Source organism: Ursus arctos, unplaced genomic scaffold, assembly GCF_023065955.2.
Source record: "Ursus arctos isolate Adak ecotype North America unplaced genomic scaffold, UrsArc2.0 scaffold_26, whole genome shotgun sequence".
Lineage (NCBI taxonomy): Eukaryota > Metazoa > Chordata > Mammalia > Carnivora > Ursidae > Ursus > Ursus arctos.
The window spans coordinates 22,439,865-22,456,953 of NW_026622941.1; the positions used below are offsets into that span (position 1 = coordinate 22,439,865).

The window sequence follows — 17,089 nt, forward strand, 5'->3', positions numbered from 1 at the left end:
CTCTTACTACGCCATTGATTATTCAATTTTGATGACAAGATGTATGGAATTTGAGTATTTTTATTCCCATATGGTATCTATCTGAAGCATCATGGGTAGGAAGGGATTTTACTTCATTCCAGTATCAGAACTTTTGCTAATAAACAGAAATACAAAAGTCGCCACCATGACGAAGGCTTCACATTATTGGGGTGCCTGGGTGGCTCAGTCGCTTAAGCCTCTGAGTCTTGATATCAGCTCAGGTCATGATCTCGGGGTTCTGCATGGGGCTCTGTGCTCAGTGTGGAGCCTGCTTGAGATTCTCCCTCTCTCTCTTTCTCACACTCCCCCTCTGCCCCTACCCCGGCTCTCTTTCTCTCTCTCTCTCAAAAAAAAAAAAAAAAAAAAGGCTCGACATAATTTCATTAGTTTGCTAATTATCCCATTGGAAAGTATTCCAAAATAAAAAAAGTTATTAAAAATTTTGAAAATCAGAAATTATACTGCTGCAGTAAAATAAAGGTTGTCTATACATAGTCTGCTAATTAGAAGGAAAAAAAACTTCTTTTCATTAAAAATGTTACTAAAAAAGTACCCCAAACTCTACTTTTTTTCAATTAAGTGAAATGTCACATCTGACCAAATAAAAAGACTACACAGAATTTACTTAAAAATGAAACAAATTTTGCCATATCCTGTATGTTGGCAACACAGAAATATACAGGTGGTAATTTTACCCACAAGAGGGAGCCTGTATTTTTACATTTTTGTCACAGAACTTGAAAAACTTGAATTAAAATATAAAATTCTAAAAATGTTTGTTGATAACATATTCTTTATGTCAGGTCAATTTTTGAGAAGGTCAAACTTTAGTTGGCATAATTTTATTCCACCATAACATACAGTATGTCAGATGATTGGAAATATAATTAGAATTTTTAAAAATTTCCTACCTATATTATAATTTTTTTTCATATATAAGAAGGAAAACGCAACTGCCAAAGCAGCCTAAGAGAAAATTCCTTTTAGGTGGCAGTAACATTAGTTGGGATAAATTGACTAGAATTATTATGAGTGCTCTGCACATAGAAGGGAAATGATATTTCAGTCATCCTTTTATCAGAAAAGAGGCTTGTGTAAACCAATAATTTTCTATGCATTTGTAGAACAGGAAACACCCTATTTAAAAAATTACTGTGATGGCCTTTCTCACTAATATTACTTAAAACTTGCCTAAGAAAGGATATAACTGGCATAACACCACAACTCTCCTTTATTAGAGTTGAGAATAAATTTTTTTCTTTAAAAACAACGTAAGCTTTATTCCTTCATATTCTATGATCTCCCTAAACGGTATCGTAAATTACTAAGACTTTCCAAATATGCTCTAGGTTTTGTAAAAATAAAATGCATTCATCAACTTAAAAACTACCTTATAAAAACAAATTGGAGCAACTCTTACCAACCCAGAGTGATCTGCTCTATCACATTCAGAGACAGTAATAATCCAGCTGAAATTTGTTTCGTGATCCTTCATAAAGGGCAAGGAAGACCGATGACAAACTGTCCCTCTCCCCCCAGTCCTCAGCTACTCCACCATGTTAAATAACGGGGCAGGGAGTCGAAGAAGAAAGGGTTAATCACCGCTGCGGTGCTTCCTTCTGGAATTCCAACCTACCCATTAAATCATTGTTTTTTCTCCCACTAGGGACTGTGAATCTAATGGACCTAAAATCAATACCTTATAAATGACATAAAAAATATATTCATTTTATGGACTAATGTACCCTAGTGTCTGAATCCTATTTACACCCTCTACTTTAAAAAGGAACAACAGACCCATTTCTGCCAGTAAAAGGTTACTCAGTCACTCTGGTGACATGCTGCAGAATGCACTGTCATACTAAAGTGCAGCAGGAGGCAAAGATTGGTGGCTGCAAACCTGCTATTGTAGAAACTTTAAACCTGGTGGGGCGCGCTTGTGTTAAGAAACACAATCAGGCAGGAGCGTGCAGGTCACTTCCTAGAGCTTTCCACGCTCTGAGGTGGGTGTGCAGATCTGTTCCACTACCATGTTTCGTAACTGACAAAAAATTTTGAGTGCATCAAATATTATATAATATTGAAAAAAAAAAACAAATATAACTTCCATTTAATAGTGAATTCTATAATGACTGAAAAAACTAGATAAAAAATCCTGAAAGGCAGAAATGCTCATAATATACCAAAGAGGTATTAGCCAAGTAAACATAGTGTGAGATTACACCATGTTAAACCACAGTCCTAGACCAGCTCTGGTGAGACCCAGGGCATTTCCTCTATCAGATGCAGCAGGAAAACAACCAAAAAAGATACATAACTATCTGTTGTTGTTTTTTTTAATGTATTAAGAAAATATATATACATACTGATGGGAAGATTTTATATTTACAGAATAGTCTTTAATGCAAAGGACCCACATACTTGCTTCAAATGCCCTTCTTATCACTTACAAAGTACATGTTTAGCTTAACAACAAAAAAAAACCCTCAATTTACAATCTACTAGTAAATTTATTTAGAGATATCTTCTTCTACTTTTAGTATTTTTAAGACATCAAATACAAAGCAACCCTGAAAAACACAAAAATACCTGCAGTGCAAAGATAAAACTATGGCCAAAAAAAAAAAAAAAAAAAAAAAAAAAAAAGGAAGAAGAAGGCTAAAAACTAAAGGAAGATCTATTTTCCTGAAAAACAAAAAACAAAAAACATGGGTACAAATCAGAATAGAGAATAATGAACAGGAAAAGCAACTTGAAAACAGATACTTTTTGAGACAATTCTAGCAACAGGTCAGCCTGAGATTCCCTGTTCCGTTTTACTGGCTTAAAATCCATATAGTTATGAATTTACAGATTGAAATTTTTTTTTAAACTGTTGTTCTTTATTCCAATTGCCAACCAGAGCCATTTATCCCCTATTAGATAAAGTATAATAGACTCTACCGAAAGGGTCATTGGCCTTCCATTTAATGATATTGCCAGCCCCAATCTGCATTTTCCCGGCAATGTCCCTCAACACAGAATAAATGGCTGATCTCTTCACAATAACAGCTGATTTCTATTTATTAAGCTAAAAAGGTCACCATTTTCTACGGCTGGGCCGCCCTGCACTATTGATAATTTTATGCATAAACAAATGGCAAATTTGTGCCACATAAATATGCATTAGCAATTACTTTTTCCTCGGGCAACGCTCACCGCATGCAAATGTGTACCTCGAAGGGCCTGGTAGCTTTTGTTTTAGCTCTTGAACAGTGAAACAAAAGAGCACAATAAACAATTTTAAAATTGCCAATCAATAAGCAATGCAAATGCAAAGGTAAATGGCAAGAAACTTGCTTAGAAACAACAAAACAAAAAGTGAGGTGGAGGGCGTTGGTGGAAAGATTTTCTTTTTTATATTATTTCATTTCTTTCTCTTCCATAATGAAAAGGCTAAAGTACTCTTGACACAGAACAGCTAGCGAGGCTGGTGCTAAGGCAGATGCCAGATGGGGAAAGTGGAAAATATACACATGTTGAGTAAACACACACATACACACATACACCCCAAAAGGGGGTATGGGAAAAACTGTGTTCCGATGTGATTTCAAATGCATCACCTATTCAAATTTCTGATTTTGCAATTTCAAAGATTCAGAGGATTTTAAAACTGGGAGGAGCTGTAGAGATACATGGCCAAATCTTAATTCCACTGTACTGTGCTATGTTGTTTCCTAACATCATCTTCCTCAGACAAAGGGAATATACATGATCAATAAGGAGGATTTTTTAGGAACATGAGAAAAAGGAATAAATGAGGAATATATAAACAAGAGATCAAAACATCACATGCCCTGTAGATGTTCAGGATAAAAAAAACAAAAAACAAAACAAAACGAAAAAATCCTATCTCAGAACAATTCAAGACTAGTATCAGGACATCAAGATTGGGAGATAAGGGGCTAATAAGGTGAGAGGCAACAAGTGTAAGAGAGCCTGGGAAGAAAAATAAGTATTACCTAATTTGAATATGAAAACAAATGGTAACTCAAAAAATGTTGGTATTTTTAATAAAAAAATGAACTTTAATAAGAGATTTTTTTTTAGTGCTATCTACTATACACTTTTTTTTTTTTTTTAAGATTTTATTTATTTATTTGACAGAGAGAGACAGCCAGCGAGAGAGGGAACACAGCAGGGGGAGTGGGAGAGGAAGAAGCAGGCTCCCAGCGGAGGAGCCTGATGTGGGGCTCGATCCCAGGACTCCGGGATCACGCCCTGAGCCGAAGGCAGACGCTTAACCGCTGCACCACCCAGGCGCCCCTACTATACACTGTTTTAAGTGCTTCATACACTTAGATCCACTATGCTTGACCTTCACAGAAACTTCGACAGGTTGGTACATTTCATAGCATGGAGGAACAAATAAAAAGGTTAGAAAACCTGACCAGTTACTTACGGCAGTGCTAGCTCTGGGCTTGGGACCCAGTCTGAGGCCAGCACCTGCAAGCTTCACTGCTAAGACTGCCACGTACACTGAGAACATGCCATCATCTTAATCATTTGGGGACAGAAGCACACTTTCCGATCCCCATTTTGATCTTTATATAATTAAAAGTTTTAGTATTATACAAAGGATGAATACATAGTAATAAGAAAGTAGTAAAGAGAAATATTCTTGGCTTAAATGCAAATAAGCAAACCTGAACATCTAAAGTTAACATGTAGCTCTATCCTCTTAGAGCCAAGATATTCTTCAAGGGGGCCTCTTAGAATCCTGATATGGATACTAAAAGTCAAATTCTTTAGAGAAGACTATGAAACTCCTCCTCGCAGTACTGTCCCCCTGATAATTTCAGAGTTGGAAGATCAGGCCTGTTGCTAGCACGTTGAGTGCGTTTTTTGTAAGTAAGAGATAGATGCCCCCTAAGGTGGGCCATTCAGAAAACGCATTACCTATGCAACCATACAGCACGCCCTAAAAGAGGTTTTAAAGTTTTCTTGGTTAGAAAAGTGTTATTTCTAGTATTAAAACCCACCTTCTTTAGAGATTTTTCAGAACCAAGTACCCACTTATTAACACAAAATCAGTACAGATCCCAATATGATAGTAATATCTTATATGTTAATTCTAATAACTACATAACAAGTATACTCCCATTTTGCTTTGTTTTAATTTTCAGTCTTCATGGCTGAACATATAAAAACTTGAGCATGGTTTTTCTTATTATCAAATACCTGCAATAAATGTGTGCCAAAGACCATTACCATGTAATAGGCCAAAGTTTTAATCATCATCATTTCCTTGCCCAATTCCTTACTCTCTATGCAAGGTAAAGATTTCCACTGGTATGTTATACAGACATCGCATTATCCAAAGCCTCAATGTGGCAGAGGCTGGGTCAAATAATCAAACTCTGTGTCCTGATCCCACTCTTAGAGCAACAAAATTAGGTTTAGTTAGAGGACACATTTGAGGGGTTCAATAACTCAAAGTGAGTAACAGGAAGTTCTAGCTAGGACTCTGTGTGGACGGCAGGAGAAAAGTCACAGCCTCGCCTGTCCTGGGTATGGGTCTGCCAGTCTCTTCGCTTTAGATCCTTTCTTTGCCTGTCTCCTGCCTGCTGATCTTGATGTGGGCTAACCTCAGTGGAACAAGCTTCCCAGACTCCCCTGGCAGTTGGCTTCAAGGTGAGTTCAGCTTATGGGGACAGATTGGAACATGACGTAAGGGGGAGTACACCATGGTACGCATGCTCATGGGTGCATGTATGCATGAGTGTGTGTACGTGAGCTAATGTGCCTTGGGCTCTCTCTCTCTACCTCATTTACTTTTTAAAAAACACTTTATTATAGACACTTACATATTCAATATAGAGACACAAGGAAAACAAACCCCCATCAACTGTTTCCAAGCTTCAGTATCTATCAACTCTCTGCTGTTTGAAGTTCTCCCCCTCTTCCTCCGTTTTACCAGGTATCTCGGGCAGGAGCCCCATCACTCCCTGGCTCCACTGCCTGCTAGACAGGTCCTCATGGTTTTAGCCTCCCTCCAGCAGCCTTGGGAACCCTGCCTCCTGTTTTTGTCTCCAGCATAAAGGTAGTAGTAACTTCTTGCTGAACTCTAGGTTGCTTTTACACTTTATCATCGTAAATGTGTAACAATTTTTCAACATTACATGCCCCTTTTTAAAATAATCACTGTGGTTCCGTCTTCTTGCTTGGACCCCTGACCACACAGGGTGCTGACTTTATTTTACTTTTTATCACCTACTGGCGGAACCATTATTTATCCTCTATTCAAAGTGCCCTTGAAGCAGGTCAAAGCTACCAAAAGCATAGGACCTTTTCAATAGCATGCTGGTCCAATACGTGCCATGCCTGAAGTATGGCCCCTACATGTAATATTCATAATGTATTCATGTACCAGACGAGCTATTAGTATTCCATATCTTTTGTCAATTACTTATGATATCCTGTTCTGTTATTGACTTGTCTGACTCTATGGGTCAATGAAAGCAACAGAGACCTACTATTGCTCCTGGAAATTCTACCCACTGCCTAACATCATGGGAATCTGCTTAGGCTATTTTAAGGAGGTAGCTCAATCTGTCGTGAAAATACATTTTTCCAATGGTAGATGGCAGAGACTAGTTAACCAAGTTTATGTCTTAGACAAGACATGTTTAACATACAGGCATTTGTTTATTCATAACAAAACATGACCTTCTGATGTTAGGAATGAAGACAAATGCATGTGTGTGTGTACACACACACACGCACCCTCACACACTCACATGCACACCATAAAAATGACTGATGTTAGATGGCTCTTACAAAATTACACTTTGAAAAATTATGGGACTATGAATCAAACATATAGATTACATTTCTCTGAAACAGACATGTGCTTAATAATTAATGGGAAGGGATACAAATAATATTTATGATTTTAACTTACCCAAAACACTTGAATAATTATGCAGTAATCATATAGCTCGATGAAGATATACTTACCAAATGTGAACTCTAATCTGTGAGGAAATTTTAAAATATATAAAAAAGATCTTAAAATTGAAATGATGGACTTAAATCAAGCTGCACTTTAACCTACTTGAATATAAAGTCTTGTTATAAAACTATTCAGACTAAAGAAAGTTCACAATACTTTGTAATTTTAAGTGGCAGCAATCGCTATGCAAGCAAAGAACCAGAGGCAGCAGTGGAAAAAAGAAAACACAGTTCGTAAGTGCAGAGTGCCCAAATCAAAGTTAGGTAAAACCAATGATCAAGGATAAGACGATTATTTCAAATATTGGTTCAGAACTGGTTTCTATCCTAGAAGTAAGGGGCTGCATAAGTACTCAACATCCAGAAAAGGTCAATCAGAAATATAGTGGCTATGACAAGTGTGCCAAGTCAGATACACTGAGGAGAGAATATATTCAGATTGAAAGATCAGAGATGTAGGAGTGTGTGTGTGGGGGGGTGTCTATCATTAAGTACAGGAAGAGACTGGAAGGGTTGCTATTTGGAAAAGTGTGAACTGGATATATTGTCTCATGGTCCATACAAAGGACAAGGTGCTGTTTTGGGGTTTTGGTTTCTCAGCCGGGTTATGGAGAGGTAGATTTCAGTGCATTTTGAAAAACAACTTTTTAAAAAAGAAATGTCCAACAGTAGGATTCGTTGGAGCAAAGCCAAATAAATGATTTAGGATTTAAGCAAGAGCATTGGATTCAGACAGAATAGGTCACTTTCTGGCTTTGCTACTTACTGTCCAAGTGATCTTGGACACAGCTGCCTAGCTTATGGAGCCTTCGCTTTTCTCATCTGCAAAATCTTCATTCTATACTGAGGAAAGGGAGATCAAGCAGAGACTGTAGGGCCATCGGTCAGAGGTCCAAGAACAGGAGTTCTGAACCAAATAGTACGTTAGATCATGTAGCTTTTAAGTTCCATTCTAATCTGGTACTAAATGATTCTATTTCTCAGAGATCAGGCATATGTTTTTATATAATTCCAGGCAAGGAAGGCCAGCACTAAATATTTAATAGGGGAAAAAGTTTGTGGCAATTCTGCATTATTAAAAAGGTTTAGCATAAGGTAAAGGATATTCATTTTTGACCAAAAAAGATAAAGCTATTATATAAAATATAAAGCTATTACAAAAAACTCACGATGAATTTTTAGTTAATAAAAGGCACATAATATCATAAATCGGATACAAGTTTACTTAAATCAGCAATATCTCTTTTTCAACAAATTTACAATATTCACTTTATTTTCTCCTTTTTAAAGTCTCTAGTTACTTAATTTATAGATACTCCTTGGTTACTGAGGAAACATAAACAAAGTACTTATGCTTTTTGAACACTGAGTGCTGCTCCCTTTCTGCTGTCAGCCACGTCTTTCCACTACTCCTTCAACCGCGCCTTCTGTCCCAGCCCCTCAGCACATGGCAACCAAGAACACAGAAAAGTGAGCTAAGCAGGACTAAAGGGCATCTTCAAAAGAAGTGATTCTCGAATCCTTTTTTGCAATGCCCTGGGGTTCCTCTGGTTATTTAAAGGAATGCTCTCAAATTTTTGAGAAATTCTTAAAACAAAATGATTTTTACTTTTTCTTAACCTAACAATTATAGAGATCTTTACCCTTTTCAAGGCTTTTTCACTTACACTATCTGATTTGATTCTCACAGCAGCTTTCCAAGGTAGGTTATGATAAGGAATGATCCTTCTCTTACAGATGAAAAACAAACTCAGACAAATTAGGACTTGACCCCAAATCACAAAACAACAAAGCAGCAGAAAAAGGCAAGCACCCAAGTCCGGTCTTCTCTCCTGTCCGCCGTGCTCGGCAACAGGTCACATGCAGTACTTTAGGCATTGGCAGAGAGGTCATTTTGAAATCCCTCAAACTACCGAAGCCTAAATTTACTTCTGAAGCTGTGAATATTCATCAGGCTTATGCTATACTCTCTATTTACCTTCTCATTCACTGATTGAATATTGCCACTTTTTAAAATGGGACTAGCACAGTGGTTCTCAATAGAGGGTGATTTTGCCCCCTAGGGAACATTCTGTACTGCACTGTCTGCAGATATTTTTCATTGTGACCCTGGGAGTGGAGGTAGAGTGGCTACTACTGGCATCTAAAGGGTAGAGGCCAGGGACGCTCCTACACATCCTCCAGGTAACAGAATAGCTCCCTACAACAAAGAATTATCCAGCCCAAAATGTAAATAGTGTTGAGGTTGAGAAACCCTGGATTAGCAGTGTTTTTATTTAAGCCATCTGGTTTTGTCTCTTATTTTTGTTACATAATCATAATAATGCTTTCAGAACGTAACATTTGCTGAGTACTAATGACTGGTTTGGCATAAGGCTATAAGCTCTTGGGTAGTCACTAATTCCACAAAATGCCCTGTGCCTTAATCTTTGCTGTTTGACAACACATTGAACAGTGGTTCAAGTGACAGAGGTCACCATTACTGAGATAAATGGATCATAAAATAATTTGCCATGGTATTTATAACACTTTGCTTATAAGAATGTTGAAAATAAAGTGATGCAAATGGGGAAAGTCAGAAGCATACATTTTGATAATATGAAATGAAAATGGAAATTTATTTGAGTTAAGGGAGTAACCTTTGACTTTCCTGTTATGTATAGCATACACCAAAAACTCACAACAATGCATATCCAATCTTAAAAATGAATATGGTTATCTTTGTATGTGGCAAACTATTTTAATAAGCATTATAATAATTAGTAATGTCCTCCTTGCAGAAAAAGCTGTCAATTTTTGTACTTACCCTGTTCACATTCTTCACTAAAGCCAGAGTTCTCAACACTCTTTCCAATTGGACAGGGTCCAGGGTGCCATCTCTGGACTGAGTTCCAGTCCTTTTTTTTTTTTTTTTTTTTTTTTTTTTTTTTAGTAAGCTCTATGCCCAACATGGGGCTTGAACTCATGACTCTGAGATCAAGAGTTGCATGCTCTAGTGACTGAGCCAGCCATGTGCCCCAAGTTCCATTCTTAATTAGAGTCAAATGAAAGACCTGATTCTAGGGTAGCAAATTCCTTCCATCACAAAAATGCCACATGGTATCTCCTATGAGGTATCCTGCTTCCTTACTCTTTACCTTTTGGTGTTCTCAAGGATGTTATCACTCTGAATAATGAATTAGGGATTTAGAGACTTAAACTCTTTTTAGTTCACATATCTCTTTAAGGAATCTGATGAAAGTTGCAAATCCATTCTGTAGAAATACAAATTTCCATGTTGAGAGACCATTCCCTGGGAGTCTCTGTCACTTGTGTTTCTTTCCGAGTGAAGGCACCAACCGCCTTTCTTTGGGACTACCTTTTCGAGGATATTTGTATAGAGAAAGTCAAAGAGAGCGTCTTCCTCCAGAACTAGGGTAGGTATGTTTAGGTCCAGTGTAAAAGGATAATGTCTCACTTAGTGGCAAAGGTTAGGCATGTTTGCAGCCCAATATAAAAGAGTCAGGTTCCCTAAGCTCACATCCCCCCCCACCGCCAAGTGTAGGTATCTAATTCTAATATGTAAAAGAACCTTAAAAATCATACAATACAATGTGTATTTGATTTTAGCAATAATAGTAGTAATAGCATTAACTGAGTGCTTTCTATATGCCAGGCACTTTGCTAGGAGCTTAACAAATAACACTTCAGTTTATTCTAATAATAACACTGATGAGGCAGCCGTTGATATCCTCATTCCACAGAAGGAAACAAAGCTCTATTTAAATTAAGTAATTTGACCAAGTCTACATAATCAGTCAATGTTGGAGCCAAGATCTAGGATATGAACCTAGCTTGTGTCCTTAATCACCTTTCTTTTCTGCCTCCCACTCTGAGCTACCTGGTGGTGGCAAAAAGACATGGCTCCTGCCCCTGAGAGGCATTTAAAGAGAGACAGAGAAATTAATAACCAGACAGCTGTAATAGAATGCCTAAAGGGTTTTGACAGAATATGCACTAAGAAGGCACCCAGCCTCCCCTAGGAATAAGCAATAGTTTCCCAAACAAAAGAATGAATGAGACAAATCCTGAAGGACAGTTAGGAGTAGGCCAGGTGAAGAAGTAGGGGTAATCCATTTCTTGATTTTATCTGTGAGGAAATGGAAGCCTAGACTCAAGGTCAAAGTCCCATAGATGCTTTGAAAAACAGGACTGCAGTCTGATAGCTCATGAATGTTCACTATCTTTTGTGGTCCTCAAAGATTATTTCTCACTTTTTATCTGGACATAGGCAATGCTCAGTAGTATCTACTTTTTATGCTGTTGTTTTTCCTCTTTTATTATTTTTAAAATATGAAGTCACTAGGCATTGGGCATTCAAGGAAATAATATATGAACACAGTGTAATAAGGGTATCTCTTTGCTAAAATGGCATAAAACATCACCAAGTGTCCAAAGGGTTAATAAATCACTTGGAAATTTAAATGTCATTTTCTATTAGATTTTATTGAAGGACTTATCATGATTATAGACAAAGTTCCAACAAGGTCAACATCAATGTTCCAAAGACATGAGCAGGTAAGCTAAAGAGAGATCAAATAAATTGTTTAAATGTTACAGCATAGGTAGTTCTCACGAATGTCTCTGCAACCAGTCTAACTTCCATTAACACAGTTAGAAACTCTCTGATATGAAGAAAATTACTATAACTTCAGATATTACTCTAAGGGGCTATTGCTGTAGAATAGAAATGAAGAGATGTAGATAAATCTGCTAATGTTCATCTTATTCACATAAAGTGTGCATATAGGAACAGAAAACAGAAGCAAGAAATGCAAGAAAATCATGCTCAATAAAAAGATTTGAGTCCAGTTGTAACACCTTCTAAGTTACAGGTATAGTACATTCATATAGATTTTGATAGAGATTCAATACGGTTCGGTAGACATTCAGAATCGGGAAGGGAGGTAAAAGCGACTGTATTTATCCAAAGAGCAAATATTACCACAATATTCCTGGTTGGCCAGACGCTGACTAGTTAGGGCCATAACACCACCACCAGCACATGTAGGCTCACTATCTGAAAGGTACTACTATGATCAATGGTTGCTGGGGAAAAATGGTGATGGATATGCTGTGAATATGCCCTGTAGCTGTCAGTGGTCTAGTGGAGGTGGGGGTAACAAGAACACACAGCTAGATAAAAGAACAACTGTTCATCAATAAACATTTAGGGAGTGCCTGTTCTAAGCAAGACACCATGATAGGCCGACAACTAAAGAAATCCAAGTGGAAGGGGCCCATGAGGCTTGGAACTAAGGAGAAGAAGTGCTAAGGGTTTCTTGCATTTCAAATACGGTTATTTACAGTCCTTACCTGAGCCAGATGTGAGCTATGGGGACAGGTTACCAAGATCAATGACAGTCGAGGATCAGAATCACTGACATCAATATTATCAAGTATTATTCAATCTCATCAAACCAAGGGATTGTTTTAGGAGTGAGTGAAAAAACTGGATCTTGTTCAACAGCATTTGACTAAAAAGGAAACTAGTGCTTGAGGTTAATTACAAACCACCGAAAAGTGCACAAATAAAATTTTGACTGGGATTTAAAAAAAAAAATACTCAGCATCACACTTAGGATACTCTATTAATTCAAACAAATCCCTAGTCATGTGACAAATGCTTTTCAATATTTAAAAAAGATCTGAAAATATGGCTTATTCATCACAGTTTTAAACCAGTATAAGGACCATCAGATACATGGCATTTATCCAACTGTTGTAAAATGTGTCCTCATTAGGGGAGGATACAAGTTTTGTAAGGCCCGAAACTTACATGATTTAGGATGCCCTCTTTAAAGAAATACAAAATTATGACCTATTCATATCAGCCATAATTTCATAGACAGAATTTTATGTATGGAGTAGAATTATGCACAGAGAGAATTTTTTAGGGAGACTTAGAGATACAAGACAAAGATATTTTAATCTTTCCAGTGGTATAGTTGATAGAATTTTATCGTTGCCTTTGTTGTTAGAGACAGTTGAGAAGAAAAAAAAAAAAATCCTTTCATCTTCCCAATGTGTTTTTGGTAAAGTAATGTAAAATTTTCAGACCATGTCAAATTTTGGAAAACCTTTCTGAAGTTTCTTATGAGATACGGGATTTGGAAGATTTTTCCAGAGGCTAGCTTCTGGTTCTATCCATTCAAACCCAGTTTCTCTTCCACTAGCTGCATGACGTCAATGTCCAGTGACACAGGAGAAACTTGCTGCTACACAGTCAGGTGAGGCAGCAGCGGATCATTCCTAGTAGCCACGTCCATCCGGCACAGCTACTGATCACATAACCATAGACGGAAATGAGTGTGGATGACATCATGAATCCCGCTCAACCTAAACGCAGTGTATCTCCAAATTAATCTCCCTTTACCTGATCCCTCAAATGCCCATGCCACTCTAGCACTGCAGGTAAGGGTGAAAAGTGATAGAGGGGAACCTGCAATATAAACAGATAAGGATACTAATCACTTTGGCAAATTTAATGAAAACATACCCCATGCGATCACCTTAGTAAGACTCAACCAGAGCCATGGAATGAACTTAAGCTTCACTTGCTTCAAGGTAGACCTGGCTCTGGTCTTCATCAAAGCTTTTTTCATTTTTGTGACCTCAGACTTCAGGTGGTTACACTGGCCATCGGTTATATCAGTTAACATGAACTATTATGTCCTGTAAATCTATTATAAATGTTCTTGAAAACTTACTAGGCTATGGCTGTATCTACGAAATGAATCTTCAGCATCCTGTGCGAATACCCCTGGGCCCACCATCAGAGATGGAGGAAAGGTATGACTATCTCGAGGACTCAGAAGTGGTATAAATACTAAAATAATGATGAACCAAAAAAGGGGGGAAAGGAGAAGAAACTTCACGGACTGTGTACTTTAGAGACATGCATTAATATTCCAGAAGGCAGGCATTTGTAAACCAAAATTGGCACTAGCCGGACCGTACTGACTTTCTACTTTCATCCTACTTTTTTTTTTTTTTTTTTTTTTTAAGCCAAGGAGAGTAATACCACCGCCCTGCTGATACAGCATATCGATCCTGGTTCCTGAAAATTGAATTATACTCTTCTACTTCACTACTAGACCTGGGTTGTGTATGTAAGTTCTTTAACATTTCTCTTCCCCAAATGGCATAAATTATCACTTCTAGCTTATTTCTTGTGATTGTCTTATAAGTGTCTAGTGAAATAAATCACCATGACAGAACAATAAATAGGAACGGAATAGAAATCGCTACAATAAATGGTAAAGTGCCATTTTTAACATTATTCTGACAACCTTAAGCCCTACAAAAAATAAGATATAGAAGTCGCTCCTGTAAAAGCATCAGAAATACATGTGTTTGAAACTGCAGTTTCAAAATGCTAAACAGAATTCTGATGTAGGGACCCCACAGAATTTGATCAAATGTATCCATCTGTTCATCTTCATGTAAATAATGCTCACACAACCAGTGTTGGGACCTCTTCTAGGACAGTCCCTGAGACTTTCATTACATCTGTCACTTCCCCTGTTTACAGCTGCCTCATCAGTAACTCATGGGGTTTTCTTCCTAAACATTCAAACAGCAACCTGAGGAAACAGCACCAGGAAAAGGTTATTTCCATATTTCTCCTCTCTATGCCTGATTTCTGCCTCAGTAACTAATATTAATATCCAATGTAATACACTCTTCATGGAAGCATGGAAACATTTCAAGAAAGCCCTCTGGTTTTTCATTTCCGCTTCTTGAGCCCTGAGGGGACTATTTCATAAGCAAATGTGAACGCCTCCAAGCAAGTACTCACACTCTAAGAGTTCCTCTCACACTTTCTACATCTCACTTGTGGCACAAGAAATGGAGTTATCAAAATGCACAGTATCCGACCATTTTAAACAGTCTACACTACTGATGTCTCTAAACAAATCTCTAAGAGGGAAACAGCAGTACCCTTTAACCCTTGTCTGTGGTTGGATTAGATTGTTTCAGTGGCTGTATGCTCCTGAAGGCAACCATGTTCCCCTGAAAATAAGGTGAACTTCCTGCACACAACATGGTTCAGTCCTAGCAGAGGGATGAAGCAGGTGACAGTCAAATTAGGGAAATCTAATACATGGAAACTGACCTATCATTGCATTTTCTGTGCTCTTTCCTCCTCAAGAAAACAGCATCGCGTCTGACATCTCCGAAAGGTAAAATATGGAATCCCACTGACACAGTGTAGCATGGGAAAGAGCCACGCATTCCCAAGTTTTCAGGATTTTACATTTAGTAATGATAAATCTCCTCCAAAGGTTTAGCACAGATATATTTAATCGTAGATATGTCTACATGTGTGTCTATATGCATACATATACGTATGTATGAACTTATAAGTAAAAGAAATTATGTATGTACACACATAACACACATGACACACTCACATTTCTATTTATTTCTTTTATTGGCAGCATTTTTTTTCCCTTACTAATTACTCTCTTTATTGCTGGAGGATCCCAGATCTTAGTAACCTCCTCTACCACTAACAAACACATTTCCTCCAATTCTCTGTGGTTTAAGCACATTTATCTATTCAGAGTCTTTGTTGCAACATAGAGAACTAAGTGGAGGAATGATTCATGTGCTAGCTCTTCAGATACCTCCAAATATTCTAACCCTGAAATGTAAAACTGCGTGCATGGTGTACCTAGCCTGAAGAAGTCTGAAGGGAAAATGTGTGAGCACTAAACTCTTTGCATCATTTGTGCTCACTAAAGGGTATTTTGCTCTGTGAAACTATTAATACTGGTGTTTATATGGTACTTTTCAGTTGTACATCGAATATGCTGTCTTCAGTCTATAGGAATCAGGACCTGTGTATAGCATCAGGCAGGCTGATTTTGTTAATGAACATTAAACATAAACCTTTTACCTGTTGCTTTATTTTGGGATATGCCTCATCTTTGAAATCTCAGCCACTTACAAAAATAAAGGAAGAAGAAATCTGAGAACTAACGTATCCTAAGATGGTTCTGGAAAACCTTCCTATCTTTCACCAACACCAAACAAACATTTATCAGAAACTTTATCACAGGACATTTAGCTTAAATATCTCTTTGGAGGCTGATTTTATTTCTTTAAGATATGATCGTCAAAATTTGCCTGCCTCATCTTTCTTCATGATTCTTTTCAGTAGCAACACAGCAAAATAACTTAATGGGAAAAGGAACGGTCACGCTGTGATTGTGAGATCTCCCCACTAATAAATCAGGGAAGTCACCAACGTTTAAGACTATTTGACGCCGAAATGCCCCTCTCCAAAACTCCGTGTCTTCAGTCAGGACACAAGAATTCTGAATAGATCAAGACATGGTTTACAGAAATCAGGTCCCGGACTAGTGCTTCTCATGCTAGCCTCTCCCTTCACCTTTGACATTGCTGTCATGTACAAGTATAACCTGGATCTTTAAATATAATATCAAACTCCTGGATAAATAAGGAAAATATCTTTTGAAGATTTGAGAACCAACAGTTGTGGCATTCTCATCGTGATTTTTGATGATCCAACTTTCTGACAGTAGCAACCATGTAAAATGACAAGGCAGTAAAAGCAACATGAAATCACTCTCCTATGCAACCAACATGTTCTCTAGATTGCTTTTCCTAACTAAGGCATTATCACTTCACAGCTCTAGAAGGCAAATCTGTACTCATCAGATATTGTCATCTTAAGAAAGAGTGGTTTAAAAAATGCTAAACCTTTTCATTTCTTAGATAGTATAATTTCTGCCACCTGGACACCCAACCACTCCACATGGGCCTACAGAGACAGACACACAGACACATATACACCAACACGGCCCTGCTGTTACTCCCCAATTTACCTGTCACTCCAACTGCCAGGAAATTCACTGAATTAATATTTTTTTTTGTATTTAACAGTCATAGACATAAAGGTAGTTATGCAAATTGTTTTACAGTTTTAACTTAGATGAGACTAAAATATAGTTTATATTCTTTCTTATTCATCTGCTTAAGTTTCTTCCTTGTAATTAAAATTGTG

General features: G+C 37.5%; 1 protein-coding gene across 24 annotated transcripts in view; it reads right to left on the reverse strand.

Annotated features, from left to right (window-relative positions):
- The window catches only part of SOX5 (SRY-box transcription factor 5), a 964,448-nt gene that overhangs the window by 704,022 nt on the left and 243,337 nt on the right, over positions 1 to 17,089 (reverse strand). The window contains exon 1 of one of the 24 annotated variants that reach the window (XM_057303270.1): positions 8,364 to 9,546. The exons of the other annotated variants lie outside the window; for them this stretch is intronic. The gene's annotated coding sequence lies outside the window, so the exon portion shown is untranslated. Of the gene's footprint in view, positions 1 to 8,363; positions 9,547 to 17,089 lie in introns of those variants that run through there. 24 annotated transcript variants of the gene reach the window in all.